Source organism: Aotus nancymaae, unplaced genomic scaffold (genome assembly GCF_030222135.1).
Source record: "Aotus nancymaae isolate 86718 unplaced genomic scaffold, 86718_ANA_hifiasm-v0.15.2.pri h1tg000059l, whole genome shotgun sequence".
Classification (NCBI taxonomy): Eukaryota; Metazoa; Chordata; class Mammalia; order Primates; family Aotidae; genus Aotus; species Aotus nancymaae.
Window position 1 is genome coordinate 61,328,306 of NW_026988473.1, and position 4,465 is coordinate 61,332,770.

The 4,465-nt window shown below is 40.8% G+C and overlaps 1 non-coding gene across 1 annotated transcript; it reads right to left on the reverse strand.

The window, feature by feature from the left end:
• Positions 1–3,944: 3,944 nt before the first annotated feature.
• On the reverse strand, positions 3,945–4,050 carry LOC135270264 (U6 spliceosomal RNA). The gene has a single exon (XR_010338431.1). It is a non-coding gene; the product is annotated as a U6 spliceosomal RNA (small nuclear RNA).
• Positions 4,051–4,465: the final 415 nt, after the last annotated feature.

Below are 4,465 nucleotides of genomic sequence, written 5' to 3' on the forward strand. Positions count from 1 at the left end.
GAAACTTTACTCGCCTGCCACTCACCTCCTGCTGTGTGGCTTGTCCTAGATTATTTCAGACAATAAGATTCTGCCTACTTTTAACAGGCTTTTTAAGAAAAATACCTTAATCTTTCTAAGTGATTATTCCAGATTTCAATAATTCCCACATAAAATTATTCTTAAATTCAATTTTGTTTAACTTCCTTGGTATTCAGGGTATTTTTCTTTTTGTTTGTTCTACTGTAGAAATGAAAATAAAATGGCTAAGCAAGTTCTTTAATCTATAAATTAACCTGAATACTTTTTATGTAGGAATGACAAATAGATATTATGAATATTTGCTACCTGGAGAAGCATGGTGAGAAGTCAGATCTAATGGGAAAGAAAGCTGTGATCAATTAGTGAAGTCTACTTGTCCCAGGTTCTAGAGAGGAGAGTGGTCACACAGCTGGCTGTGTTTGCCATCTCTGATTTTTGTAATTCTTCATCTTAAAAACAAAAGTTTTATCTACTTACAGAGTTAAAAATTATTCCCCAGTGAATCAGCAAAGAGAGTGTGATTAGCATGTTTTTGATGCGAAAGAACACTGAAAACCACTCAGCACTCTGCTTGGATTTGCTGAGGTGCCACCTCAGGTGTTTAACAAAAACGAGATGTGTGAGAGGAAAAATCATTACACCCACCAGCAGCACTTCCTTCCACTCTGATCTCATTGTCTGAAGTGTAATCACTGACATCAGATGTGCTTTTGTGGCATCGTGGCAGCTGACAGCTAACGATGAGCAAGTTAGTCTGATTTGCAGTAACTTTTACCATTTATTTTGTTCCATTAATATACATGGACCAGATTGAATTGTCTTCCAGAAGATTCTATTTTGCCTGTCTCCATACTACCATTTTTATCACAAGCAATTTATAATAAACAAAATTAGAACAGTATTGTTTAAATGCCCATCACTCACATTCAACAATTATTAGAATTTTGCCATATTTGCTTCATCTATCCCTCTCCTTTTTCTATTCAAGTATTTCAAAGCAAGTCTCAGACTTCATGCTATCTCTCCCTTGATACTGAATACACAATTATTTTCTTTCATAGTCACACTGCCAGCAACATACCTAACAAAAGTAACAACTCCTCGGTCTCATCAAATACTTAGACAATTTTTATACTTTCCTGTTTAAATAAATGTATTTTTTATGGTTAATTCATTAGAATCAGAATCTGAACAAGGTCCTTACATTGCATTTGAAGGTTATGTCTTTTGAGTCTTTTAAAATCTACAACAGTATCTCCCAGCTCTACCCCACCCTTTTTTTCATGTCATTGCTTTGTTGATTAAACTAGTTCAATAGTTCTATAAAATAGTCCATATTCTGGATTTATCCATTTATTTATAAGTAGTGTCACTTAAACTTGAGTCTATATCCCCTATATTTCACATAAACTAGAAATTAGTCCCAAAGGCCTTATTAGATTTGGATTCTTTTTCTTTTTCTTTTTTTCCTCCCATAAAGGGGGCATCTCAAGAGGTACGTAGCTGTCTGGCTGTCCCATTCGGATTGTAGTTAACATTGGTCAGTGGTTGCAGGGGTGTGGATCTCTCTATTGTAAAGTTCTCCAGAGCATTTTTTTTTTTTTTGAGACTGAGTCTTACTCTGTCGCCCAGGCTAGAGTGCAGTGGCACAATCTCAGCTCACCACAACATCTGCCTCCCAGGCTCAAGCAATTCTCCTACCTCAGCCTCCCAAGTAGCATCACCATACCAGCAAATTTTTGTATTTTTTAGTAGAAATGGGGTTTCAGCATATTGGACAGGCTGGTCTTGAATTCCTGACCTCGTGATTCACCCACCGTGGCCTCCCAAAGTGCTGGGATTATAAGCATGAGCAACCGCGCCTAGCCTTCAGAAGCTTTTTATCTAATGCTTTCATCCCTTATTAATTTTTGCAAAGTGGTGATTTCCCACCCCAATTCTATAATTCCTATCACATTTTTTAGCTAGCATATGTCTGTAAAGAACTTTTCCTCATCAGTTAGTTCTATTTGGTCACCTGGAAATGTAGATTGTATTGGGAAGGCAGGATAATACTGTTGCAGGATTTTGCTCCTTAATTCAGCTAATACCGGGTTCTAGTCACAAGTCAGGAAAATTTAGACATGTGGACATACTGAAGGGTGAGTAGAGCAGAATTTCATGGGGCAAAAAGGGGACAAAAGAAAAAACAAAGTGAGATGGAGTCCTACTAACAGGCCTCTCACCTCAGGGATTGAATCCCAGGCCACCACACAGGAACTGGAGGCCAGGCTCCTCCCACTGCCAGTGGCTCCACCCCATTTCCCCAGTGGATATGTGGGCATGCTCAGACAAAGCCCTGGGCAGGTATGCCTAGGCATTTGGCTGTCTCATTTCCCCCTCTAAAGAAGTACACCTAACTGCTGTTAGAATAAAGATAAGGATAGGGATGAAGACCACTCTTTTCTGCTTCCTGCTAACAGGGGAACTCTGTCAAATCTCCCTCAGAGGTCTATCTAAGGGTCCCCAGCAAAAAGGGCCATCATCCAAGGCTCTGGTTACATGACCATTTGGAGTTTGATTGCCTGAAGGGAAGAAGAGACAAACTGCGTTATTGGAAAACATGTATCAAAATGAAAAACGTTTGGGGTAAGGACAGCTCAAAAATCCTGAGACCTTTTACCGGTTTGCACAGGGAAAGGTAGATCAAAACCCTAGCTGGTGAAACAAACTTTTACCCTTTTGCCAGCATGTCAGGCTCTGGCTTCCCTTCTCCTAAGCCCAATCCTAAGCCAACCAGTTTAAGGTTTAGGAAATTAACTTTTCCCAGTTTGAAGGATGCATCTGAGAGGAGTGTCCCATACTATGGAGACACAATTACCTATCAGTGAAGAGAGGACAGAGGAGGAAAAAGGAAAAAAGAAGGCATTTTTTCAAAGGAGTCCCAGGGGGTCAGGATACGTTTGAAAGGGGTATAGAAAAATGAATGGCTACTCATCTAGAAAAAGGGGAGCAGGCATCCCTGGTTCCTTTCTCTTCCTAGCAAATATTCGGGGTTTGTAAGGGAGAGAAAGTGAGGTGTTGTGCTTTCTCTCTTCTATCCTTATATCCCTATGTCCTGGCGACAGTGACAGGGTGCCACCCATGGGTGTCAAAGTGGCTTTCACCCATGTTAATAGGGAGGCCTAGGAAGTGGGAGTGTCTTCTCTTACCCATATATGCCCTATCTTCCCTGCTGTCAGTAGCCTTTGAATTCCCTATACCTCATTTATGCCATGGATACTAGCATGACCTTTATGGAATCTTTATGAGAACGTTGGCTTAACTGGAAGGAAGTAGGCATGCTGTGCCTTTTAACTTCTGTTATTGTCTGGATCCCTCAGCTCTCTCTGGATCCCTCAGATTCAGTTTTCTTTCCTACAGCTTTGACTCAAAGCTTAGAATTGAGTTTGGGTCAAAAATGTGTCTCAGGGTTAGGGCAGGTGCATGTACTCCTTATCATAAACCGAATGTTAAGGTGCAGCTGGGGAATTGAGTCTTCCTCTGAGGGAAAGAAAAGGATGTCTTGTGACACACCCAGATATCTGGTGGCTATAGTTATGCTTGCCAAGATTTGGATGCATGGGGCTTGGCTTGGTTAGCTCCCTTGCTTGGTCTTACTTTCCCAAAAAGGAAATGTCCAGGGCATCCTATTTATTCCCATCACCTGGCAGAATCTGAAGGGTAATAGCTCAGACTAGAATATTGATCCAGATTTTTACATTACCCATCCCTTTTGTTCTTTCTGGGCTGCAGCCGGCGATTGCTGGTTGGTTCACAGGAACAAGCAGGGTTAGTCTAAAATGTAGGCAAAAACTTAAAAACACCTAATAAGGCTAGAATTTAATGATGATATTTGAAACATAATTTTACCCTCTCTAGTCCTCATTTTCTTTCTTTATTTTTTTAATATGGAACGCTTCAGAATTTGCATATCATCCTTGTGCAGGGGCCATGCTAATCTTCTCTATATCGTTCCAATATTAGTATATGTGCTGCCAAAGCAAGCACCTAGTCCTCATTTCCATTCAAAACAAATAATGGGGCCGGGCGCGGTGGTTCACGCCTGTAATCCCAGCACTTTGGGAAGCTGAGGTGGGTGGATCATGAGATCAAGAGATCAAGACCACCCTGGTCAACATGGTGAAACCCTGTCTCTACTGAAAATACAAAAAATTAGCTGGGCATGGTGGCGCGTGCCTGTAATCCCAGCTACTCAGGAGGCTGAGGCAGGAGAATTGCCTGAACCCAGGAGGCAGAGGTTGCGGTGAGCCGAGATTGCGCCATTGCACTCCAGCCTGGGTAACAAGAGCGAAACTCCATCTCAAAAAAAAAAAAAAAATTAAATTAAATTAAAAAACAAATAATAATAGGACTACATTGTTTGCAAAACAGACTTTAGTCTTATACTTGGCCTAATTATTTG